The 27,417-nt window shown below is 49.0% G+C and overlaps 1 long non-coding RNA gene across 1 annotated transcript; it reads left to right on the forward strand.

Annotated features, from left to right (window-relative positions):
- The first annotated feature begins 72 nt into the window (after positions 1 to 72).
- Positions 73 to 19,556, forward strand: LOC121142359. The gene is made up of 3 exons (XR_005879360.1): positions 73 to 246; positions 18,472 to 18,543; positions 18,632 to 19,556. It is a non-coding gene; the product is annotated as an uncharacterized LOC121142359 (long non-coding RNA).
- The last annotated feature ends 7,861 nt before the right edge of the window (positions 19,557 to 27,417 follow it).

Consider the following 27,417-nt stretch of genomic DNA (forward strand, 5'->3'; position numbering starts at 1 on the left):
CTGGGCTCGGGGGCGCGGAGCCCCCGGGAGCGGCGCGCGCCGCGGGGGGTGGGGGGCAGGAGAGGGGGCCGCGCCTCTGACTTAATGCTGGAACTATCCACGTCACGTGCGGCCCCGCGCGGGTTAACCCCTCGGAGTCCAGGAACCCCCTGATTCACCCCAGGCCGATATCACAAGCAGTTGGAAGAGAGGAAGAGGAAGACAGCTTCCTTTCGAGGGCAGAATCCCCTTTGTCTACCAGTCCGGGTGAGTCCTCGGCTCTGAGCTGCATCCTGAGGCCTGATATCCATCTTAGTGGCTCTTGTCCCTGGGGAGGTGAGGCAGTGTGGTCAGACGCCTTCCTCCAACATGCTCTCTGAGGCCTGATTTGACGTGGTCTGAGAGGAGAGCCCCCTACAGAGGTTGAGTTACCCTTTACCTGGCTCTTTTGCTGGTAACTGGGGATAAAAGCAAGCACACCTCCCTTAGACGCTTGGTTTTGCACGGACTTATGAGTGATTGGACACTGTGGAAACAGCTAAACTAAGCGGGGGCTTGGGGAGCTTGAACATGGATAGTATCATTAATTTGCTGTGGTGCCTTGAACCCATTACTTAGTGTTTTCATCTGACTGTGGAGGTCCTACATATTGGTGATAAGTTCCAAAGCTGGGCAGGGTTCCAGGACTTCATAGTGGCCCAGGTAGTTGTGAAGCAGAAGGATCATTGTCTTGAGTAACATGAAGTGAATGCCTTTTAGAGTGTCCAGGGACCCACTGCAAAGGGGCTCTTTCAGGCCTCCTATTTTGGGCATAGGGAGGGCAGGATGCATTTCGAAGGTGATGAGTCTCCCCAGCCCAAAGGAAACCTGGGATTAGGATATAGTTTAGCTTTTCTGAAATAGAACAGTTATTGTCGTGCCTAAGATTTGGGAAGAAATGCCAGAGGTCCTTTGGACCCCAGTTTAAAGATCCCTAGGTCTGGGATAAACCATTTATATTTTTAGTGCCCCTGGAGATTAGCGAGAGGGGTAGGGAGTCCAACGTCATTTGTATTTCATTTGAATTCTCAATTTTTAAAGGAATCCAAGAGGCCTGGTGTGAACACCTCCCTCTTCCGTTGGAGGCTTAGAGGGGGTTTCTTGGCTGTCCTCAGCCAGAGTTGGGCTGTAAATCAAGGCCAAACAGGAACCAGAAGCCTTGCATCTCACAAGGAGTCATTAAGCCATTATTAAGCATACCATAACTTCTCTGAAGCCTTATTGGCTTAAACACCACATTGGAGGCATTATGGCCATTAGGGCCCCTAATCACAGACTGGGCAGAGATGGGAGCACCTGGGGCTGCTATTTCCAGCTTGAGAAGCTTGGCTCAAAATGAGGTTTTCCCTCTGCCTGTGCCAGAGGGGAGTCCCTGGCTCTCAGCTGTGGACACCGTTGAATTGACTATTAATAAAAGTTTTCAATACTTGTCAATTGGATATTGTTGACTGTCTAGGAAGATGTATCATTTCAGGACATCCAGTCCACCAAGTTACCAAGCAGCTTAATTTGGAGGATGAAAGGGCAATACAAGAAAAATGTCACCAACAAATTAAAGAAGACAGGCAGCATTTGCCTCAGTTTTCTTGTCATAAAAATGGGCCACACACATATGGAGATGGAGTATTTGAGAAGCACTTGTATTTTGCTATACTGTGCTAACTTAATGACAATGATGATTTCTCCAGAAAATGGGAACCAGCGTTTCAGGGTTCTATCACTGAATCCTCGAATGGCCCTGACACTAGAGCTAAACAAAGGATTCGGTGTCCCCACAGACCCAAGCCCTTCCCAGCCCTAGAGAGTCCTCCTGACACTCTTTCACTCTGCATGGAGGCGATTTCCATGCTGTAACCTGTTACTGAGGGAACAGGAAGGCCCAGGTGACAACTGACGTTGGTGGGCTTGCCTCTTCTGGAAGGGGTTTCGCCTAGAACTGTGGAGAACAAGAAGCCCAGAGGCTTCTCCTGCTCCCCTTTAAGTCACTGGTCTAAGTGCAGGCCTTTGTCTCCTGTTGACAGCAGCCTAGTGACGCAGGTGCATAGATAGCACAGGAGAGCTTCCAGGCTCTTTTTTTCCTGCCTAGATAGCCTAGATCTGGGGAGCACCGGGAGACCCAGAAGCCCTCCCCTCACACGTATGCATGTGCACAGTGTGCTGGACGTAGCTCACTTATCCAGCATATACGAAGTAGGCACCCTGTTTTGGCCACCTTTACAGCGTGAGAGCTGTCTGTTCAAGGTGGACATAACTGGAATTTGCTCTCAGATCCATTCTTCCCACAAGCTCTCTATTCTTGTTCAGCTAACAAAATGAGGCAGAAATCATTTTTTATACATTCCAGATGAGCTTCATGAACACCAATTGGCACCCAGCTATGGTGGCCAGAAAAGGCAAGGGAGCGCCGAGGGGGTGGTTTCTGCTAAATGGAGACCAAACAAAACAGTGTCTAACACCAGAGTGGGTTTTTAAAGACTAATTTAGATGTGGGGCAGAGTTTTAAAAGGATTCATGAATTCACTGTTCACACTGAATTGAATTAACAGCATTCAATTAATTCAACCATTGAATTAATAGCATTTGTCACTGATCCATTCTCAACAAAGTAAGAGAGGAGACCAGAAATGACCCAGAGAATTCTAGATCCTGTAATTAAAAAGCAAACAAACAAAATCACCTTATGTAAAAAAACACTCTCCATTTGCTAAGTAGAAGTTTAAAAATGGAAATGGCACTTTTATTGACGAGTGTTTAATTAATTCATCTCTCGGGAGGGCCTGCTGGTGACAGCTAACTGGTTCCAGGATGCAAAAGGTATCCTTGCCTGCATGGGTCATTCACATTGAGGCCAACTATCACTTGGATGTGAATGAGTGTGGGTCAGTCCTGGCTCCCAGCCCAAGTCTAAGGTCAGCTCTTCGATTAGGGAAACAACAGTTGCAGCTACCCTTTCCCTTTACTTTCTCCATCCCTCCACCTCTACCCCATGAAGTCCAACATCCTTCCATGAATACCCAAAAGGAGTCAGAACAGGGGTACAAACGGAACCCCATAGTTGAGGTTTTCTTAATATATACAAGACTGCCTTCCAGTTGCTTGTCTTTGCCTTGGAAAGGAAGATAGTCAGCATTGCCCTTGTTCTGTTTAGACGCTGAAATCCTAAATTGACCCTTATGAGAATTCTGGGTTTGGGAGTCTGAGTGGATTGTTTCTCATTAGCTACATTCTTCCTGGAAGGTCAGGCTGAGGAATGGTAAATAAACCTAAAGATCCGGTGTTCCTCACCCAAGGATGATACTTTTAAGAAAGGTTTGCACTGTGGGAACCAGGATCCTTGACTAGGTTCTAACAATGTAGACTGGATCCTATGCTCCAGGATGAAATTTCTGGGAAGTTTCAGGACTATTTTTCCTTCCCCATCAATTCAATGTGTTTAACTGAAAGGCCGCTTAACCTCTCCATGCCTAAGTTTCTACACTACAAAAGTGTGAGGAATGGTTCTGCAGTCAGCTTTCCTGGGCTGGGAGAGCTAGTGTTTATACAGATGTTTCTTGAGCCTAGATCTACCTTTGAACACACACACACACACACACACACACACACACACACTTGCCTTTATCTAACTCACCAGGGTTAGGGTGGAATGAGAGGAGGGAAGCAGAGAGGCAGAATGACTGTAGTGTGGCTGTATCAGAGGACCTGAGATAGTACTGCTGACTTGTTTTTGTGCGAAGATAAGTGAATTATCTAGCAAGTGCCCATGTGGACCATGTTGCCGCTTTGTGGAGGGGTTTTATGAACTCATTCTTGGTATAAAGCAGAAATGGGCAGTGTTAGACTTTGGGGGAAGTTCTAACACCTTGATTAATCTTATGCAATGATGTGTGCTCATCAGACATGGCGGAGAGTGGGACTGTAAAGAGGATTGGGCCAGAGACAGCACTGCTTCCATCCAGGGCCTTTTTGGAAGAGTAGGAGAAGGATGCAAAGCACTAGGCTTTTATCTCACAGAGCGTGACTGCTCAGGAAGCTGTATGGGACTCACAAGACACATGCCTAACCCAGCAATGGGGACCGCAGGGGACAGGTGGTCATGAGGTACTGTAAGGCTGAATCTAGAGAGTAGGGTGGGGGTTGCCCAAGGTGAATGGGGGGCAGGAAGAAAGGGTATCCCAGAAAGAGTAGCTCCTAGGTGAGAGAGGAAGCCATTTGGGGGAAACTCAGACCTCAACATTGCTGGGCCTAGCTTAGAGGAGTCGTCCACAGAATCTAGAGATATTCCAGAAAGCAGGAGGTTCCAGGGGCATCGGCTTAGTCTCTAGTATCTCCTGAATACAGCTTCAAACACTGTCTTCATCTATAGGAGGGGGAGAGGAGAAAGCCCCAGTCCTTAGGAATTCAGTCTACTCCAAGAGGAGGGGGGCCCAAGACCAGTGCCCAGACCAGCAGGCACACATTAAGTCAGCAGAGAAACAACAACGATAAGAAGAGTGAGAACAGAGAGCCAGAAGACACACTCACAATGGAAGCCTTGAAGGGGAGAGATGGATAGAAGGGTAGAGTGTGTGATGTGGGCTAGGCGGGTCCCTCTGTGCAGCCTTCTGTGGCAGGATCCTGGCTCTCACAGAGAATGCTGGCTAGGGCACCCCTTGAACTCATTTCAGCAGGAAATCCATTGGTTCCAGAGTGCAGATTCCAGATTTGTTATTTTATAGGGCTAATAAGTATGTAATTATCACATTTGGGGCCCTCGGAAAGAAATGCAAACATATACCCCTGAACACCCTGAGAAATGTGAGTGAACTTACCCAAGAGTTCTTGAAGAAACTCATCACCATGTCTTGGGTACAGCCACTCCAGGCCAGCGTTCGCCAGGAATGAAGGGAGCGAGAGCTGAGACTGGGTTTGAACTTTAAAAGGAATTAGGAGGGACACAGGGTGTCAGGTATAGAAGAGGCTCTGCCCAGCTTCCTCGATTGCTCTGGACTATTTGGAAAGGAGAGGAAGTGAATGGTGATACCACATCCATTGTTTATAGAATACCTGCCGCATGTCAGTCAAGCTTAATCTTTACAATGCTATAAACTTAGTGTTGGCATTCCCATCTCACAGATGGAGAAAATGATTTAGAGCTACATATTATCAGTTATCTATTGCTGCATAACAAAACATCTCAAAGCTTAAAGACTTAAAGGTCGGTTGCCTGGGGAGATACGGGTACTATGGGATTCAGGAATGGATTAATGGTTCCGGTTGGGGACCACTCAGGACCCCAACTTGGATTGTGTTTGACTGGGTCAAGGAGGTTTGTTTCCAAGTGATTTGGACACATGGTTGACAAGTTGATGTTGGCTCACCCAGTGGCTGGTTGAATGTCACCATGTGCAGCCAGGTGGCTGGCTCTCCCCCACAGTGAATGGTCAGAGAGACTCTGAATTTATGATCTGGAAACTACCTCACCCCTTTTCTCCCCCCCCCCACCGTGTGCATGCGTGTGTGCATGCGTGCGTGCGTGCGTGTGTGTGTGTGTGTGTGTGTGTGTGTGTGTGTGTGTGTGTGTGTGTAGACAAGTTCTCCTGGACTCAAAGCTGAACTTTAACTCTTGATTCTCCTCCCACATCTACTTCCCTACTTCCAGGGGTATAAGCATGCACTACCGTACACAGCCCAACACACCACTGCTTCTGTCACAGTCTACTGGCTACCTAGGTCAGTCCCAACTTAATGGAAACAAGGCTTGCATGAGGCAGAGCTCCTTGGAGGTCACTTTAGAGGCTGACTGCAATAAACTGATTCAGACCACTGCTCATATCCTACTACTGCTCCATGCTATTGCGATGCCCTTGGGTTAGATGCTAGTCCTACATGTTAAGTCAGAGGAGTGACCGTATTGATGGGTTAACATGACTGGATAGGGCATAAGGGTGCTTGGTAGGCAAGTGTCAAAGCCCACTGGGTGATACCTGCTGTCCCTGAGAAAGCCTAAGATGTCCCAACAGTGGGGGAAAGTGTGTTCTGGGTTTCTCAGCACTTGTGTCCGGTTGTCATAGCAAGCAAGCTCTCTGACCTCAAACTAGATAGAGATTAGTGCTCCTGAGTGCTAATGTAGGTACCCAGTACTCTGCCTGCCTTACTGAAGGACATAATGGCAAACATGCTTGGATTCACACATTCACTGCTGTAAGCTGGGGAAGGGAGCCCAAGGCAGTCTCACGCTAAGCTTGCACTGTCTCCCAGCATGCAATGCCTTCAGAATCATAATCATCTCACGAGCACAGTGGCTATTCTCCTGTAGCCATTCAAGGGACCTGAGGATTCAGGGGAACAGAGTCTGTACCCAACAGGATGAAGAACTACAAATACACCCTCATGCCCTCCTGCCATAGTCTGGCCTGATCCTCCTTATTAGTTTTTTTTTCCTCCTAGATAGACTAGACTTAGAATTATGAATGATTTCCTAGAAACACAGTATGTTGGCTAAATGTGAGCACTTGTCCTTGATGAGAAGCAGACACAGTTAGGAGGAGACTATTACACTGTCAAGGGACTTTCAGGTGGAAAAGGAAGCCACTAGGTGGTCATGAGATGTCCCTGAACTCCCAGACACACAACTATGGAGACTAAGGCAAAAGAATTCCCCACAATTCCCATAGAGAATCCTCAGAGGTTTTTGAGTTTCAGCCTGAGAAAACACAGAGGGCCATCAAAATATGGGCAGATGACGAAAACAGCGGTTTCTGATTCCATGTGTGAAAGGGCTTGCAGGGACAAGAAACTGCTGGCCGCTTCTAGCAGGGGATTTACTGAAGGAGCAGCAGCCATGAGGACAGTTAGGTTGGGCTGGATGTGAAAAATGCCTGTTTTCTTTTAGACAATAGGGCCACTGAACAGTGTTGGGACACAATTGCAGCAGGACCTGGCCCATTCTAAGTACTTACTACTCTTGTTCTTTAGTTGGAAGGTAAGAGATGTACTTTGGGAATATCATTTTGGAAGCTTGGCCAGAATATTGGTTATAGCAAAGAGACCTAATATTTATTGAACACTTACTTGTGGACGAGACCCTTTTCCATGCCTTACTTTTACTTAGTTCTCACCTCCTTGTGAATTAGTTCTCATCTTATAAATTGAGGTATAGAGAAAGTAACTTTACAAGGTAGCCAGTGGGCATAAGCAAAGTGAACATACTTGGCAGCAAGAGATTGGTCCAGGAAGGAGATAAGAAGGCCTGCACTGCACTGTGGCTGAGGAAGTGGAGAGGGATGACTAGAAAAAAAAGAGGTATTCATTGGAAGAAATGTGAAGACTCATTTCCAGATTGGAGTAAGGTGTGTGTGTGTGTGTGTGTGTGTGTGTGTGTGTGTGTGTGTGTGTGTGTGTGTGTTAGGGAGATGCATATATGATCCAAAGCACAGAGAATAACGGCCCCAGCTCCACTCTGGCATTACAAGGAGGGATAGCTGGTTTTCCTAGGACAGAGCACAGGAATGGGTCTTCATGGACATCTTGAACCTCTGAGCCGGATTCATGCAGGAAGGACCTGTGCCCTGTATGCATTGAAAACAACACCACCAGGGGCATCTGTAAGGCCTGGGGTGACTCTCTGGAACTTAGGAGTTCCCTTACAGGGGGAGATAGAACGAGGACAGCTTAGAGTGGGTTCACCAGGCTTAGGAACTGTACCACCCTGCTACTGATGAGTTTAGCCTTTGGGGTTGACAAGATTTCAGCAACACAAGAAGGATGCTGAGGGAGGGAGGAGGCAAGGGTCTGGGAGAGGTGGGGCCTGTGGCTGTTTTGAGTTTCCCTGTGATGATTATGAAACACGTTCCCTTTAATGGGTGCAGAAAGGCCAAGCCTTGCCTGCATGGGATGGGGCTCTCTCCAGAGAGGTCCCAAAATTTTAGACTGAGATGGTAGTGATGATTTTAGGAACAGCTCCTTCTGTTGGGATGGGCTCTGTGCCAGGCTGATTGGGATGGGGATGTACAGGGAGACCAGTCTGCCATGGCACGTGGGGCTCTCTAGTGGGTGAGAACATAGGGTGTGCATGTGTGGTGCATGTGTCTGTGACCCTATTCAGAAGTCCTGAAGCCCTGCATCTGCTTTGGTGCCTCTCACAGCAAGAAATGTGAAAACCCTGGGTGCTCATAGGGAAGGGGATTCATATCCACACGCAGACCCCAGGGTGTCTGGGGGAAAGCAGATCTGTAGGCACATTCACACCAGATCCATAGGACAAAGAGACCGGATATTTTGCTGTTTGATAAACTTAATAAAACAGTGGAGCTGAGTGATTTTGCTGCTGTCTGAATAGAAGTATCCTAAGAACCCATGCCAAGAAGATAAATAAGATCGGGACTCCAGGAGAGGAGCTGAAACAAATGTGCAGTGAGAGGTACATCAAAGTAAAACTAGTTCTCTTGACTGGGGCTCCGTGTGTGGTGTGTGTATGTGAGCATGAGTGCACACAGGCATGCGTGGGTGCGTGGATGCGTGTGTGTGTGTGTGTGTGTGTGTGTGTGTGTGTGTACACATGAGAGCATGTGCACATGTGTGTGTTGGGGCAAGTGTTTTGCAGATACTAGGCCACATTGAGGGGTCCAGAGCTGTACCCCGGGCTGTTGCCAACCCCTGTGAAGGCTGCTGTCTACACACCAGGCCTGCCTGGAATTTAGCTAGGATTAGGCCCAGCTCTGCAATGGCATTGGCTATAGTTGGAATAGTTGGTCTTGTAATCAGTCAGCCGAAGGGCATTTCAAACTGGGGAGTCTGCACTTCATGATCAGGAATCCTTTAACGGGCAGGGTAGTCAGTCCCTGTTGTCTTGCTAAGAACTTTCTTCTGTGTGGATGACAGGAGTGACAAGCCTGGGTGTAAAACATCAGCCTGCTCATATTTGGCTCCAAGTTCTCTGGGGGTTCGTAAAGACACATAGGGACACAGAACAAAAGAATGTGAGACCTGAATGTGTGGTTAAACGTCATCTAATGCAAAGCTTCTCAGAGTGTAGTCCTCAAGCCAGCAGCAACAGCATCAGGGAGCATGTTAGAAATACGGCAATATATCAGGTCCTATCTTAGGCTAAGCAAAAGAATCCCTTGCTGTAGGGTCCAGTCATTTTTGTTTTAGCATATGGTTCATCCCCCACCTCAGATGATTCATTTGCTTTCTCAAGTTCTGAGAACCATTGATTGAGTCTGTCATCTTCACTTAGGAATTGGGGGGCTGGAGGCCCAGAGAGGGGCCTTTGGCCACCAGCACATAGCTAATTGGGACACCCCACTCTCCTCACCCATATGGTCTCAGTGTTTTTTATTTTGCAAATTACACAAGGAGGGATTTTAATAACTTTTTTCTTGGAGGTAATTGTTGTGTGTTTATATATTTTCCATTTGCTAATAAGCTATTTAGGTTAGCTGTATCATTTGGGCCCAGACGGTGTGCTCCCCCACCTTATGGTGCTGGGGGTGCAGTTCAGGCTCTTGAACATGTAAGACAAGCATTCCAAAGCAGCGCTACACATCCAGCTAAACTCTGAAGTTATTTGCTATAAAGTTCAGGCTCTGGGGAGGCTACAAGGTCCATTTCTACTTTGGCTCCAAGCCCAAGCACATGCAGTGTTCCCCTAGCTAGCCCCTAAGGCACCAATACCATGCTCTTACTCTCTCCTGGCCAGATCCTCTCTGTAACTACCCACCAGCCCCACGGTCTTACACTGCAGATGTTTTGGTCAACAATCCCTCCCTCAGTCTGCTCTTGCCAAGTGAGGATGGACTTAGTAATACACACTGGCCTCTGCTGCCTTCCTGAGGAGAAGGACCTCTCTTTGCGGCTCTCACAAGAGGGCCCAGCATGTTTCCAATATCACACCAGTGTTTTCTTCAACAGAGTAAATCTGTAATGGGGCAGATTTGTTCTCTGTGTGGAAACATGTGGATTCCTGTCAGAGGCCATGAGAATGAGTAGACTGAGCGTGAGTCGGTTGCCCTCCACATCTGGCTTCCCTAGCTGAGCTCAGAAGGGCAGTTTCCTAGAGCCTGTGTTGTAAGGAGTGAGGGGCCCTTTGAGACTTTTGGGTGAGTAACTCCTTTAAAAGAGTAGAGCCACTTTAGACAGTGTTTTTTATATCTACCCAGATTCTTAGGGAAGTCATATGAAAATTCTCTTTGGCTTGGATTGCCTAGCAAACAGGGAAGGAACCAGTTTACTTTGTCCACTAAACTGCACCTTGCTGGAGGGTGTTTAAAGGCTGTTAAGAGGATAGAAACCCAGGCCCTTCCTTCTCGGAAGATCTGGAAAGAGAGGGTGTGAGGGAGGGATCCCAGCGAGGGGCAGAGTTCCTTATCCCCCTTGTCAGGGCTCTTTCTCCGCACCAAAGCTTAGTAAAACAAGTCCCTGCCGTCCTGGGAAACCTCCTACCCGCTGCAGGGCTTTCAGAAGGAGGCATCCTTCCTCAGGTGTTTGCGGTGCTGAGGATGAGCCCTGCTGGGCTCACCAACATCCAAGATCTGTATTTTGTAACTAAATAATTAGTGCCGATTCAAGTTTCATTTTGAGGGTTTCACAAGGCTCTAGAGATCACCAAGGGCTCCCTGGAGCGTTGCAAAAGCAAGTTTGGAAATCTCAGATGAAGAGAATTCTGACCAGTGAATGACAAAGGACAGGCAACACAGGAGGCAAAGCCTTTAGTTTCCATTGGATCTCCCAGGCTGGGCTCCCGGGTCTCTGGGTGGTGATCAAACAAGCGTTGGTTTCTCTTCATCAAAATGGAGATGAGAAAGACACAAGTCTGCACCAGACAGGAGACAAACAGTCTCTGGGCATCCTCACCCAGACAAGGACAGCCATTCGCCCCAAGAAGAGACACTCTACCCAAATCTCCTTCTTTCCTGGTCCCAAGTATACTGGACTCAAGGGAAGCCCCTGTTTATGATTTCAAAGTCGGCTGTTTTGATTCTGGCCCCTAAAACCTTGCCTCCTGCCCCGGAAGATTTATTTTATTAAGTGGTCCACACCTGAAAGTAATTGAGTCTTGGCGTGGACGCGGGGGCTGCAGAGTGAAGATCGCGCGCAGCGGCAGCTCACAGCGTTTGGGGAACCTCCCGGTGCCCAAGTGTCTCCTCAACCTTGGGCCGCCCTGGGGCCAAATATTATTTTGAGGGACGCAGCGGGGCTCCTGTGGGGGAAGGAGAGGTTTGCGGGAAAAGTGGGAGCTAAGTATGGATGTGGAGATGGGGCTGCAGCGGGAGGCGCTCCCGCACCCGGCGCCGCGGAAAAGGCCGCGTTGTTCGTTTCCTCCCTCGCATCCTCGCGGGTCAACAGGGTTTGATCGGCACCGGCACAGTTCACCTTTAAAATGGGAATAAGAGAGAGATTGAAATAGATAAAAAGCGCTCGAAGTTTAATGTCAACTTCAAGCCTCTATAAAATCAGATCAAAGGGAACCAGCGCTTGGCTTCCTCGGGGCTCCCCAGAGGCTTCGGGGCGCTGCCAGAGTCCAGCTAGCGGCTGCTCTTCTCTCCAGCCGGGGCCGAGGACTCCAGCGCCGCGGCGTGGGGCCTCAGTTCTGCTATGGCGCACGCGAATGCAACCCGGCACAGTGCTCGCGAATTTAGGGCCTCCGGCAGGGTGCCATCGGACGACCCCGCCTGCTTGTAGCCGAGGAACACTCGAGAAGGGAGCGCGGCATGCGAGGAGTCCTCCACGGACCCACGCTTAGAAGGACCCTCGAGAGGAGGGTGCATGACTCCCGCTCCGAATCTGCGCTGCTACTCGTGTTCCGAGTTACAGGCGGTGGCGAGGTTCCCGCAGCCGGCAGCGAAGCCCTGGGTCCTGTCCGTTATCCCTGCTGGTGAAGTAGGCTCCCGTGCTTTCCAGGGACTTTTGGGGCCCGGGTTGAACGTGCGCTTTCGTTTTTTTCTCTTCTCTCCTAATTGCACGCTTCGATAAACCTGTGTGTGTGTGTGTGTGTGTGTGTGTGTGTGTGTGTGTGTGTGTGTATGTGTGTGTGTGTGTGTGTGTGTGAGACCTTTTCCTTTTGTCTTTCGAAAACTGTTCTGAATTTTTTCTAATGTGGATGATAAAATGGAGATGCTAGCGGTCATGGGAAAACTAAGTTATTTTAAAAAAGAAAAGAAAGAAGAAAGGAAAACTGTGAACCTAAGATCTAAGTGAGCCCTTAAGGCTATGGTGAGGAGAACCGTGAATGGAGAGAAATGTATTTTGAGAATAAATATGGAGAATTTTATTAGTAGTAAAATTATAGTCTCTTACTCTCGCTCCATATAAAAAAGAATTATAAATCGTGGACTTCTTTGCCTGTATCGGTTTTATGCACTGTAGCATTCCACTCCTCCCGACATAAAATTCCATGCCTGCAGAGCCTACTTATAGGTGAAACCACATGTGTTTTGTGTGTGCCTGTGTGTACTGACACAGTAAACTCATGGCGATGGACAGCTCTTGGCGATGTGCATTGGGAGAAGGGTCCCTAATGTGTGCAAGGGTCATTTATGTTTGGACAACTGTGGAAATTACCCCAGACTCACGGCGATAAATAAACCAGCCTTAAGACCTTCACCTCTAGGCAGAAGTTACAGGAAATTCACGAGCACCAAAGGAGACAAAACATAATAATAATAATAATAATAATAATAATAATAATAATAATAATAATAATGTAAGATTAAGGAGAAAAGGCTACCAGGGGAGTGTGGAAGAAAAGAGAGAGAGCATTGAAAGACACAAAAGGAATGGAAAGTCTACAAGATTCTGAAGGAAAAATGGAATACTTAGAAAAAGAAAAAAGGAAGGAGAAGGATGGATTGGTGAAAGGAAACAGAGAAGGCACAAATGCAGAAGAAATATACCAGAAGGTATAAAGACAAAAGGCCCTTGCACCAACTGGGGCTTTGGTGGGGTGGGGAGAAGACGAAGCCTTGGTAGGTGGGAGCCTCCCCAGGGCCAGATGCCTTCCCCAAGGGCCCCTGCTTCTCAGGTTTCCCCAACGTAAGGGAAATCCAGGGGAGACTGTGGGCACGGTCTGCTTTATACCCGGATCTGATGATGCTGTTCATTTGGTTTTTAAACAGTGGGTTTGCAGTCTTCTGGGCTGCGACAGGGGTCTGCTAGCCATCCTCAGAACCTGCAGATTGGATTGAATTTCGGCCACTTTGATGGCCCTGTAATCGGCTCCCAGTTTTCCAATTTCCAGTCCCCTCCACCAGGCTGGGGTTGAAAGGGACTTTAAAGACGCCTTTCCTTTGATAATGGCTCACGGTTACATATTTCCATAACAATTTTCTTTACCAGATCTGAATGTCTGATGTAGTCCCAGATGTTCTGGGGGGGGGAGAAGAAAAAGGGAAGCAGTCCCCTCTGTCCCAGGCTGCCAGACACTTGAAACAGGGGGAACAGGCTCGGGGAGGCAAGCTCAGTGGCAGGGAGACAGACTCCCCGTTAGCTGTTGTCTGCTGTTTGGCGCCTCAGGCCCCTCCCTCCAGCTCCTCCACAGCTAAGCTTACTGACTTCTAAGGACACATCCAGCATATGGCTCTGGCACAGTAGGCCCAAGACACCCCCTTTTCCACCCAAACTTACCTAACCTGGATCCACTCCAAGCTCTGTACTTGGTGACAGTTGTGGAGCCGATCAACTTAATGTCATAGAAGGTCAAATTGGTTCCAGGTGTCACTCCTGGAGCACATGAACAGGCCCTTCTGCAGATCTAGCGTCCCAAGGAAGGAGCATCCGGAGACCCTTTCTTCTTTCCCCAACATTTAACGAATGTCACTGTGCAAAGCACTGAGATGCACGGCAGAATCAGCCAGCCACGCCTCATCTCCCGCTCTGGATGGAGGCCGCGTCTACACTGGTGGAGAAAGGAGGCAGGTATGCAGGCAAGGCTGAGTGGGTGTGAAGAGAGAGGTGTCATAAAATGGATGCAGTGTTCAAAGGCAGCATCTGGGAAAGCTTCATGGAGAGCATAGCATTTATTCTGGGACCAGGAGGACTCTCAGGGTCAGACTCTGAAATGACGGGGAAACTTTAGGCACAGTGTTACCCTTGCCAACATGGGGCTATCTTAGGGGCAGAGAGACATTGTGCTTCTTATTCTCACAGCAGATCTGGTAAAACTGGAACAAATTTCTCTCTTTTATTACATTCCACCCAACATTTGTGTTCAACACAGCCTAGCCTGGGTATGTGATGGACTCCAGGGTATGGAAACAGGCCCCCACTGCTTGGATACTGTGGCATAGAGCATCCTCTAAATAATCTATTTAGAGAATCCACTTGGAGCTGCTCTGCAGAGGGAGGAGAAGCAGGCAGCCTCTCACCTCTGTCTCAGCCACACCTGCCCCTTGTGTGTACTGGCATTCCATGTGAAACTTCCTTTGGAAGGAAGTGGGGAAGCCTCACTTGAAAATGAAGACCGAACATCCCAGCACTGGGGAAGTAGAGGCAGGCAGATCTCTGTGAGTTCAAGGCCAGCCTGGTCTACAGAGTGAGTTCCAGGACAGCCTCCAAAACAATACAAAGAAACCCTGTCTAGAAAAACCAAAAAAAAAAAAAAAAGAAAAAGAAAGAAAAAATGTAGACTGAGTTTCCCTTGTTCATGGGAGTCTGAGTATTATGAAAAATAGCTAAGGGACTAATTAGCTAAATGCAAGTGTGAAGTGTGTCAGAAACTGGAGATTACGATTCAGTTCTAAGCCAATTCTGGATGCATGAACGTCAAATAACCCCAGCGCTGAAGCTGGAGAGATGACTCAGTGGTTAAGAGCACTTGTTCTTTTTACAGAGGACCTGGGTTTGATTCCCAGAACTCACATGATGTCTCAGAACTGTCTTTAACTCCACTTCCAGGGGATTCAACACCCTCTAGTGGCCTCTGTGGGCACCAGGCACATAAGTGGTGTGCAGACATATTATCAGGCAAAACACTCATACACATAAATAAATACACCTAAAACAAAAACAAAAGTCCCTTCTCTGCTTTCCCTGTCCCTCTGGCCTGTGGATAAAACATGTATTAGGCTCGATTCTGCCAGGTTCTGTGGCATAGCTTCCCACATCCTCCTTTCTTCCAGCTGGTTGGGAATGGTTGGGTTGCAGCTGTTCCTAGAATACTCAAGGGCTTCCATCCTAATGATGGAAGACCAGGCCTTAAAGACAGGGGCTACCCCTCACTGAGCTCTCCTTAAACACCATGGGGTTGCAATATAAAACCTGCCACTAGGGGGCAGGACATAAACACTGGCCTCCCCTCTGTGCTTTGGCCTTGGTCACAAGTACTTCTAGAATTTGTCCAGAGCAGAGGTTCTCAACCTGTGGGTCGCAACCCTAAAAGACCATTGGAAAACACAGATATTTACATTACAATTCATAACAGCAGCACAATTAAGTTGCAACGAAAATAATTTTATGGTTGGGTTTCACCACAACACAAAGAACTGTATAAAAGGGTTGAAAGTTCCTTTTTATACAGGTTCCCCAGTGTCTCCCAGCCTCTCTTATCCTTATCTCACCGTTAGTTTTTGCTGTACTCTAACTACGTAGCTTCCACTCACAGTCCCACTGGTTTCTTCAGACGCAGGATCCTAAGCTGGATTCTGTCTTCTCAAAATGCCCTCATGTATACATACCTGGCAGGTACACTGTGGACTCTTTGCAGGTGGGACCCTTGAAGGAGCAGGGAGGTGGAGTCCAAAGCCCAGATCTCTCAAGAGAAGCCAAGTCATTCCCGTCTCCTCACAATCCACCTATCCCAGATGCTACCTTTCTCCTGACCAAGGCTGGGGTCTGTCCACAGGTCTACCTCTGCTCCCTGCTCCCCAGCTTGAGAGTGGGTGCCTGCTTAAAGATCTGTTAGTTCCACTCTTCTGAGGTGAGGGAAATGTCATTCGAAGATTAAATGTGTCTGTGTGCTTGTGAGTCTAGGAGGAGGGTGCCTGCCCTCAGTACCCAGGCTCTATACCCGAGACAAACACCAAGAACCTCCTGTGTTCGGATCCTGTGCTAGGCACCCACTGTGTTAGACACAGCCCCACAGGGATACATGCCCCAATGGGGGGCTTGGGGAGGAAGGACTCCATCTAGGCTTTGAAGAATATGCCATCTCCAAGTTCATGGACAGGCAAAGACATGTTGGTCCTTTCCCTGGGAATTCCAAGGAATTCACTGGCAGTGAACCTGACACACAGTGGCACTAACGCTGTGAAATGCATACAGTGGGTGGGTGGTGGGAACAGGACATGCAAACAGGAAGCAGGGTAGAGCCGGGCGGTTGCATAACCAGGCTGCATCCCAGGTGACCCACCATCCCATTTTTGAACCGGAGAATCCTGGTCTCGGAATTTCTCTGAGTCTGACCAAATCTAGATGGTTTGCCACCCTAACTCTGCTCCCGCTCGGGAACAGGCTGTTCCTCCAGGACCTTCCCTCTCTGGCCCCCATGTTACCCATTTCTTTTTCTTCTCTGCCAAGCTGGGTCTCCTCCAAGGTCTTCTGGACTGAGCCCTGCCCCAGCCATGACCCTCCCAGCCATGATCCCCCAGCCTGACCTCCAGGGCTGCCCACTTCCCTTTCACTCAGTCACCCCTGATAAGAAGACTAGAAACAGGTTTGCCCTTTCACCTCTGCATATCTCTCTGAGGAGCCTGCAGGTCCCCACATCCTGGGTCACATCCTGAGAGGCCCTGTGCCTCCCCCAAGTTGTGAGCCGGCAGCTTTGGGGGTGTGTGGGGGGAGTAGAGGCCACAGCCCTCAGGAGACAGGCAGCCCCTTATCTCGGCTTAAGAAGGTCCTAGCGCTTGCTCCTATGACACAAGAGCTGGCTAGACAGAATGGCAAGCTGGCTGATCCCTCCCCAGGTCTTTGACTGACATTCTTGATGGAATTGGCCGGATGTTTCTCCTTCTTAAGAGACACAGCCTCCGGCAATACAGCTGTGCCTTCCTCAGCCTGGCTGCAGCTGGAGGTACAAGAGCCCAGAACCTACACTTCCTACTTGCGGGATAACATCACTGGGCCAAAGGTCTCCAGAGAGAGGCTTCCATGAGGTCCTACGGGGGTCAGCATGACTCATATCTGATTACCTTCTGCAATGGTCCTCTGGGTTTCTGTCTGTTGGAGTCAGAAGACCTCACCCTGGCATACTTATCTGACTGACCCACAGTGCTGGGTGGGAAACCACCTAGATCTCAGAGCTTGCTTGGGGTCTTGCTTCGGCCAAGGGCTGCCTGAGACAAGGTCGCACCAAAACCCATTCTGAAGACACAATCCTCTAGAGTTACAAGTGTGATCAGGTGCCACGTTTATTCCCAGGGTCCAGTGCAATCTTTGCTGATGTAGAGGGTCTCTCTCAAATTTGCATAGGAAAACATCAATAAGCATTTGAATTTGTGGTCTGGTGATAAGAATTGAACAGAGAATTTTTCCCTTTGGTCAGCTCCGAGGGGTTAATTGGCCACAAAAAGGGGGCATTTGTGGGCTGCAGGAAGTAAGAAAGGGACAAAGGAAAGGAGATGAATCCCCTAGGCCCCGGGGAGGTTTGGGTGATTGTAAACTATGTGTACAAGGATGAGCTCAGGGCTATGTTTTGTTTCTGTATCTTTTAGGGTCATGTTTTTCAGACTTTAATCACTTTGAGTAGAACCTCTGTGGTTTTGGTTACATCTGAGTGTGCTTGTATTACTAACATTTTCCTTTAACCTGCTGCACACACACATGTGTATCTTTCTTGGGAGGAAATTTCACGTCCTTACTATAAATGGAACATGAGTAGCACTTGCCATAAACAGAACAGCTATAAAAACAAACAGGATGACAACGTAGCAGTGTTACTATGCCATGGCTAAGGCTGCCTGTACAGGGCATTGAGTCTCAGGTTTGCTTTCGTTTCTTAACAGGAATGTTGGTGGGTGTTAGGGGTCTTAACCTCCATTTGCCACATTTTGGGGAACCTGGTGCAGTTGTTAGTTGGAGGGCACACTGTGTTCATACTGAGAACTGGAGGTGTATGGATACAAGATGCCATGTAAGATGATCTTAAGTCCTGCCTGGGAACTGGGTGGCTCATGGGTATATCCAATTGTCTCCCCCACCCCCACCCCGGTCACTGTCCCTCTCAGTCAACTCCTGAACATGTCTTCTCTTGGTCCCTTGCTGTCAGACCCCTGCTTCACTGTAGTCTTCAGCATGGGGGGAGGGGGAGTGTACTGAGAGGGCTGCTGGAAACAAGGCAGGACAACAGCAGGTCTCTGGTGTTGCCAGAATGGTCCAACCTTGCTGGACAAAAGTACAAAGATCTTTTCCACTGGCCTTAGTGGAGCTGTGTGTTTTTTCCTGAGGGTTCTAAGATAGCCCCAAGATTTAACATGGTCCAGTGTTCCAGCTGCTGTCTCTCTGCCCCTGCCAACTCCCAAGTGATATTCTCTCATTTCCCAGAGTCCTGAACCTACATTCCAGGAGCCTGGTGATGGACCTAATGGACACCTCAGACATCACATACTCAAACAAGTAAGTCTGCCACAGCTTGCTAGTGTCCCAGATCCTCACAACAGCTGTCAGGCTAAAAGTCCACACAGCCTCTTCTGTTTCCTCATAGGCCGGCTTCAGCACACTTGATAGCACCTTCTGGATATACCAAGAGTCCAGTGACTTCTACTGCTACCCTGGGACCTGGACCGCTGCAATGCCCTCCAGCTAGTCTCTTCTTCTCCTCCACAAACCAAAGCCAGAGTGACCCTCTAAAAGTTTAAAATGGATGCCACCACCCTTGGCCACAGCGTCTCGTAACACTCAGAGCAAATCAAAGCTCTTTCTGCAATCTGAGTCTCTACTTTACCGGTCTCTCCTCACACCCCTTTACCCGGGGCCTTCGGTGCTCCCACTGCGTGGGCCTCTCTATTACTCTCACACCCTATCTGGGTTCGGGGCTTCTGCCCTGCTGTTGGTACTGTCCAGTGCACCCTCTGCCCTGTCACGTGACTCACGTCCCGCTCTTTCACTTTGTTTAGGCAGCGTCTTAGAGCGAGGTCTTTGAAAAGACAGTCCGCCCCATCATGTGCAGATCCCCTCCCCATTGTGTGCAGATCCCCTCCCCTGTTCTATTTTGCCTCACAGCTCTTATTGGCACTGACATTGTTTGTCCGAGAGTCATTATTTCACTTTCACTTTGAAGGACCATTTCATGGGACGCAGAATTCTAGGTATCTCATGTCAATGCTTCAAGTACTCGCTATCCTCTATCATCTGCTGTAATCCTTATTTTTGTTCCTCTGAGTCAAGTGATTGCGCTTTTTGGCATCATTCATGATTTCTTCTTTGTCTTGACTTTCCGCAGCCTCAATACGGGATGGGTTTTTGAAAGTATATTACCAATTTATTTGCTTTCTTGTTTACTGTCTCTGTCATGCGACTAGATTCATAAGGACGGGAACTTTGTCTCTCTGCTTCCCACTGGCAGGAACATTCTTGGAAGCTAACAACACGTAATAATACTTTTACATAATCATAAATTCTCAAATCTAGAGCTTCTGGATGGTAAGTTTGTATAAGAAGACTAGGGACTGGAGAGACAGCCAGCAGTTAAGGTATATTCTCCGACCTCAGGAAGCTAGGGGCTGGAGAATGACCAGAACTTAGGAAAGCATAGTCTCTGACCTGAGTTTGGTTCCCAGCACCCACGTAGGGCAGCTCCCAACTGCTTGTAATTCCATCTGCAGATCTTAGAGACACCCCCATTCACCATCACTTACCCCCACACAGACACTCATGTGTACAATTAAGAAGAAAAGAAATTGGGCACAGTGGTGCACACACCTTTAATCCCAGCACTCAGGAGCCAGAGACAGGGAGATCTCTGTGAGTTCAGGCCGGCCTGGTTTAAATAGCAAGAGCTATGGCAGGGGGCGGGGGTGAGGGAAGAGGGGAGGTGGGGGTGGGAGCAGGATGAAAAGCTTAAAAAAAAAAGGAAAAAAATCAATGTCATGCAATGTAACAAATACTATAAAATCGGGTTCCATTCCGCGTAATTGAAGTTACTTTGTTTTTATATGAAATAGTCAGCTGGACTGGGTTGGAATCATAATCACAGCACTGACTAATCATGTGTGGTGACTGCCACAGTCACCTAGTTAGCAGGCTTCCTGTGTGCAGTCTCACCGCTCACCAGAACTGTTTGTAGAGAGGAGGAAACGCCGGCACAGAGAGACTCAGGCACTTGTGTGGAGTCACACAGCATGTAAAGGTCGACCTAGAGTCTGAAATGCACCCTCCTCCTTTCTGCTCTGTCTCTGTCTCACTGAGGAGTGAACAAGGTACAGGGACCCTGAGCACACAGCTTCATCTGTTTTCCTGGTGGACCCTCGAAGCCCTGGAGCTGGGGCCTGACCTCTCCCAGCCCTGGAGCTGGCCTGACCTGTGCCCTGTGGACTCCAGAGTTCTTTCAGTCAGCTGTCTTCAGAGTGACCCTGGCTTAACCTCTACCACCGCAATACCCCTCCTCCTCTTCTTTTTTAAATATCATTCTTTTGGTTGTTATTTAATGCCCTTTCTTGAGTAAACTGAAAAACAAGAATATCAAAGCAGTTTTGTCATTTGTTAATACCACTTTTGGGAACAGCAAGTTGGAATCCCTACCCAGAACCTGCTTGGTCTTTGCATGGGCAGAGTGACTTTCCTTTATGTGGTGTGGAGGTACGACCTCTGGCCGCTGAGGTCAGCCCCAGATGCCCTGCCTGGTACCCGAAACTACCCAGAGCCTTCTGGGACTCCCGCTATTCTCACCTTGCTATATCCAGGTAAGCTACTTCCTGCATTCCTGTCCATAACACCATCACCACACCACCATCTCGACCCTGTAGCCCAGGTCTGGCCAACTTCTATGGCTTTCTTGCAAGATTGGCCTTTCCCCACTCCAAAAAGGGCCTTCCCCACCCTCTGGCTTTCCTCTTGCTCCTGCCTGGGGCTGGACTGGGCCAATCCAGGACCAATTCCCTCGGGATGTTGCAGGCTAAGGATGAGAACTCTCACCTGGAGGAAAGGCTGCTGTGGAACAGTCCATAGACATTTCTTTGCTCCTGAAGGCCCAGGGTGCTCTGCAGCCCGGGTCATTCCATCCCCAACCTCCCCAACACAAAAACACTTCCCCTTGGAGAAGTGGAGGGGGCAGTAACAGTGAGGCTATCTGAAGATGGTTTCAAGACCCTTCATCTAATGCTTGCCCCAGATTTTTCCAGTTTTTTTCGACGCCTTTGGAACACTCAGGAGCACCTGGGAGCCAAGGCAAAGGAAATTTTTGAGAAATGCAGCAGAGAAGACAGACGCCAGGGGAGTTGGGGCAGGGCTCAGATACAGGGTGAGGATACAGAGCAAGCTGCACCAGAGCTGGTTGACAGCATCAGTCAGAGGAGACATGATTGCTCCCCAGGTTATAGCTTCTGGGGCTTCTGGAACATGCACAGTGGTAAGGGGCCCCGGCTTTCCTCTCTGAGATTGCAGGGGAGGGTGAGTAACTCTGGGGATATGGAGGGGTCTTATAGCCCTTGGACAGTGGCGCCTTTCATACAACCATGTTGACCATAAGCTCCAAGATTCTCCAGGCACTCAAGGAGAGACCAGGAGAGGCAGGACAAGATGGAGATGGAGGGTTCCAGGCCTCATGGTCAGGACCTCCTCAGATCTACAGTTCTCTTACTTGCTCCCATCCTGGCTAGTGCCCATTCAGAACTTCATAAACTCAACACCACCGTCTTCAGTCTTCCCTGTTCCTGGTCTTGAGGCCCTTCCCTTGGTGTCAACAGCAATTTCCTGGCAGGCCTGGTGACAGGAGCCTGAGCTGGCCCAGGGGAAACTCAACGCCATGGTGTCAGCAACGGGTGTCTTTCAGTGTCTGGGGAATGGAGTTGATACTGTACAGAGCCTATGAGGGGCTGGAAGAGTGCCACTGCCCCTCCCCCACGGCTACTCCATCACCCCACATTCTTTCTGCACCCAAGAACCCTGGTGACAACCCCTCTGTCATAACAGGACCAATGGTGGAAAGGGCCACCCACACCTTAAAGCAGTGCCTGAGATAGACAGTGTCCTGCCCTAGGAGGTGGTGTGAAGATGCCACCCTGGGGCAGGCAGGATGGCCCCTGTTCCTTCCCTCTTCTGACACCTTCACTGCAGACCCCAGGGAAGGCCACAGCCAACCCTTCTGCCTCTGCTTTCCCTTGTTGCTGGGTGTGTGGGCAAATTACCTTCTTGGGTGCCAGAAAGATCCAGGGGTGGGTGAGCCCTTTCTCTGTACCCTCAGGCCAGCAGAGCTACTTTCTCAGGACTGACCTTTGAGGGTTGAGACTGCTTGTGATAATGTGTCACCTGAGGGCCTTTTCTGTGGCATCTGACTGTGTCACCCATGCCTGAAACCGTGCCCAAATACTGGACAATCTCTTTTCCCAGAAGATCATGACACAGTTGGGGAACCAGACTGGAAAACTTATACAAGAGAGGGAATGAAAGATTGTGATAGAGAAAACCCTGGTTTGGGGTGCAAATGTTCACTCTGCAAAAATGTGCCCCGAGCTTGAGCGAATTGTCAACAGCGTGCAGAACCAACCGTGTGCATAGCACAGATCAATTTCTTCAGTTCTGATTGCCTCTTCGTGGGACAAGGTAAAAGAGATACATGGGAATACATACATTGTCATTTGAAATCGCACAGCACGAACATATTCACCATGTCTCCTGGGTGATGCCTGTGTCCCCACCCTTGGCATAGGGCAGGGGCTAATTGGATTGACTGACCACAGGGGTGAGATGACTCACGACGGGACCAGAAACGGAGCTGGAGACTCAGCTAGAGGTTGGAATAGTGGCCTGTGGGTTTGCTCTGGGTCTGTGTCCTGGCTGATGTCCACATTAGTGCTTTTCTTGTGGTCAGCAGAACTCTCTGCGGCTGTTACTGATAAACCTTCTGACCCATGGGCAGGCTGCCTCCTCGTTAAGTTTTTGGCCAGGAGCACAGCTATGTGCTCTGAGCTTGGGCCCCCCTAAGCGCAATTGCCCTGTCAAATTCATGGGTTACCACTGCTGCTTTGGGGTTTCAGGAGAGCATCTCCTAATAGCTGTCTCCCATTCTGAAGAAAAGAGAATGGAAGCCAAGCAGCCAGCAGTTTGCTCCAGCCCTGCCTGGTTTTCTGAGGCTCTAAACCCCAGCCTTGTAATCCAAATGATGATGGCATTACCCAGTACTTGCAGCATGTGCTGTCCTGTGCCCCAGGGTGGGTAAGATCCAAACTCTGTGGGGTTTATGAACCAATTAACAATTCTAACTGAAGGATGAATATAGGTGTGACAACTTTTCTTTTGCCAGGACTTCCTAGAATTCCTGCCATCACCATGGTATATAATTTTAAATCATTAAAGGAGGATAGAACGTACAACTTTAAGACAAAAGCGTAGCCACATGACCTTACTACTTGTTTCTTTCTCCTTCTCTTCCTACTGCCAAAGCATCATTGCCCTTACCATCATCAAAACCCTCCCTTGGGGCTGCCCCAAGAGCCCTATTCTTCTGGAAGGTGTGATCAAGAATGTTAGAGTCAGGTTGGAGAAGGGGCAAATCTAGGCACAGTCTTCACTCTAGGGTAGGACTGTGGGTAGTCCTGGCCCTTTACCCTCAAAGCCTGTCTCTTCTCTCCTTCTGATCCTTTCCCCTAACCCAAGGTCTCTTCCCTCTCCCCTCATCTGCCAGGAATCTGACCTGCAGATGCTCTCTGCTGCCTATATTCCTAGCCCCAGGATGGTAGCACTGCCCAGCTCTACAGGCTTGTCCTGGGCTCCGGGAGCTCTGCCCAAATTGCCTGTTTCCATCTGGGTCTTTTTACTCATGCACTTAGTCCAAGGGTAATTGGCTCCCAAGGATTTGGGATATTAGCCAAACACCCTGAGCCTTGGGCACTTGTGACAGCTCCTTTTCTCACTGCCTGCATGACCTTGAACTGGTCCCTGGATCTGAGTCCTTTTGTTGGCTATGAACTCATGGTAGGAAGTATACAGTTGTGGCTCATGGGACTTCATCTTAAGACAGTGACAAATGTGGGCTGGGGAAACAGCTCAGTCAGTAAAATACTCTCCTTGCAAGCATAAGAGCCTGGCTTTGATTCCCAGAACTTTTTCCCCCCAAGATAGGATCTCACTATGTTGCTTTGACTGTCCTGGAACCCACTCTGTAGACCAGGCTGGCCTCAAACTCACAGAGATCCACCTGTCTCTGGCTTCCTGGTGCTAGGATTAAAGGTACCACTATGTCCAGTTTTTGTGGTTAGTGTTCTTTTGTTTTTGTTTTTAAGTCAGGCATAGTGGTCATCTCAATGCTGGCGAAGTATAGATATGAGACAGGTAGATCCTTGGGACTCACTGGCCAGCCAGCCTAACCTACTTGGGTGAGTTCCAGGCTAGCAAGAGACCCTATCTTTAAAAACCAAGGTGGGCGGTGCCTAGAGAATTGACCCCTAGTTGGGTACAGTACTCAGGGGGCAGAGGCAAGTGGGTCTCTATGAGTTCAAGGTCGGCCTGGTCTACAGAGCAAGTCTAGGACAGCCAGGGCTACATGGTTAGACCCTGCCTCAAACAAAACAAAACAACAGCAAAACAGACAAACAACAAAAAACCCTAATTGACTCTGTCTTACACACACACACATCCCAGAAAGAAAAATTGATAAATATTTCACAGTCCCAGAGTGGCTAGTATAAGTATTCTGACTTACAGACCCAAAGACCTGAGCCTGGAGATGACATGTGGCCTCTGAGGTAATACAATAAACTTGGCAGGGTATGGCGCAGGGTCCAGGCGCTTCTCCCCTTTGGAGCTCTTTTTCCACATCCCCCAAGCTCCAGGACTTTATAATCAGATGTGTCTCCAGGGATGTCATTTTTCTTTCAGCCTCTTGCTTTTCCAGACCTTTGTTCCCTCAATCTCTGTCTATTGCCTTCTGCACAGTGTATTCAATACAGCTGGTGGTATGCCTGGGCACACAAATGTCTCAATACCATTTGCTTGGGTTCTATGGTAACACTGGCAGGGATCCGTCTGCCACTGGGTGAAGAATATTGACTTTCTCTCCCTCTCTTTCCCATCATCCCTCACTTTGGATGCTAGGAGGAAGGCCCTCTTTTGGGGGGTGGGGTACCTTCTGTTGTTTCCTCTAGGCTCCAGGAAGCTCCGGAGAGCTTCACACCATCCCCTCTCTCTGCAGGTCTTCTGTCTCTTCTCCTGCCCCCCCTCACTCTAGGATGGGGATTGCAGGCAGCCCTGGCTCTCCCCAGTTCTCATGTCTCAGAAAAGTATCTCTTTCCTCCCTCCTTCCCATCCTTTTCATCCTCCTGGGCCCCGGGTCCTCTCCCTCTCCCCTTATCTGCCAGGGATCTGACCCACAGATGCTCTCTCGGCTCTGCATGCTTCTGACCCCCAGATGGCATCACCGCCCAGCCTGCCTACCCCGGGGGCCAGCTCCAGCCTGCTCACTCGCCTTCCCTTTAGAAGCCCCCGTGTCTTGAAGCTGATTAAAACAAACACAGCTCATATTTTTGTTCTTAATCCAATCTGTGCTGTGGTAGGGTCTAGGAGGGAGGATAGGATGACAGTGAGAGACCAGGAGTTAGACAGACTTCTCAGTAGGCAGACAGATAGGGAGAGGGGCATGGCTAGGTAATAAAGGTGGTAGATTTTCAAGGAGGCCAGCTTCTTCCTCAACCTCCTGATTTGAGACAAAAAACCTGGTAGTGGCTTTTTTTTTTTCTTCACCAGCAGGCTCAACAAGTTCAAGGCTAGATCAGGACACAGTTGTGGACCAATCAAGCACCCGTCTTCAACCAACCAACCCTAAAGTGGGGGGGGGGAACTTCAGAGGCTTTACACTCCCAACACCCTCAAGAAGAGACTGGACTTCCAGCTTTCCCTGTGTTTGCCCAATGTGTGTGTTTTCTCACCCCCAATAAATTCCTTTTTTCAACTGCAGATTTTGTTTGTAGTGCTTGGGATTTCTCTGTTGCTAATACCTGTTGTACTCCAGATCTCTCCTGCCTTTTAATTCTTTAACTGGCAGAGAAAATGAACCCAACCCAGACCCCTAGACTATATAATTTCAAGACCCCTAGAGCCTATCAACAGAAGCACATTTTCCAGCCATGCCAGGAGACAGAGCCAGGTCCAGGCACAGGCCCAAAGTCCCCAGCAGCTGTGGGGGCCATGGTGCCAGAAGGCAGCACACGGGGATGGGTGGGTGGTGGGGTGGGGTGGTAGTGGTGATGCCCCCTCCCCAGGCAGGACTCCACGGCCGATCTCAGGAAGGGCGAGAGGACCTGTGGGTCAGGAGTTCTAGGGGCCTTCCCAGAAGGGGAGGTGACAGATTCTTCAGGAAACAGCCAGCTGGGGGCAGGGCTCCCAATAGAGGCCTTTATTCTCTCCAGCTTAGAAACAAGACAGAATCTCTTGTCTCAGTAGAGTCCTTCCCATGACATCCCTTGGCCTTGGAGCTTCTTAGGGGCACACAGACCCAGACTCATTCTGTGGGCACCTTCTAACCCCACAGGCAAGTCTCCCAGACCTCTGCAAACCACAGGCCTGTTTTGCCTTTCTGTAATTCCCAACAGAGGGACCCTTTGCAGAGGGAAGGGAGTCTGTGCTTTGGAGGCCAAGTGACTAGGTTTTAATCTTGCACTGGCTACTTGCTAGCTGTGTGACTGTGGACAACTTGTTTAATCTCTGTGCACCCCAGTTTCATTATTTGGAAAATGGGGACAGAGGTGGTACCTACTTTATAGGGTTATTGTGAACATATGTGTGCTTGGAGTAGAAGCACTAAGGAAAATGTTTGCACTCTACTACTGTACTGAGTATGCAATCTATATGAATGTGGTATATTCTAGCTCTATACATTGCACCTGGAGGGAATGTTGGTTGCCATTGCTACTACTGAGGGCAGGCAGGTAACTAGCCTATAATGGGTGGGTGGTGCTAAGCAAAACATGCCTGTCCCTTGGGCCTCCAGATATGTGCTTGCAAAATGGGGAGAAACATATTCAGAGAATGGTTGTGGGTTTTAAACACACACACACACACACACACACACACACACACGCGCGCGCGCGCGCAGCATGACATGTGTGCATGGGATCTTAACATTCTACGATTTCTTATAAAAGAGACCAGAAGAGACAACCCTGCCTAAGAGAGGAGGAAAGATAGATCACATCTATCTTTGAAATTCGAAAGATAGAGAATGTGGAGAAAGAAAAGTAAAATAATCCACAATGGATTCTGGTTCAGAGAAGGGGACAGGAATGAGATTAAGAGACATGAAAAGGGAAAGGGGGAAGGAAAGGCTGCTAGGCAGGAGGG

This window comes from Mesocricetus auratus, unplaced genomic scaffold (assembly GCF_017639785.1).
Source record: "Mesocricetus auratus isolate SY011 unplaced genomic scaffold, BCM_Maur_2.0 Super-Scaffold_100009, whole genome shotgun sequence".
In the NCBI taxonomy this organism is placed as follows: Eukaryota; Metazoa; Chordata; class Mammalia; order Rodentia; family Cricetidae; genus Mesocricetus; species Mesocricetus auratus.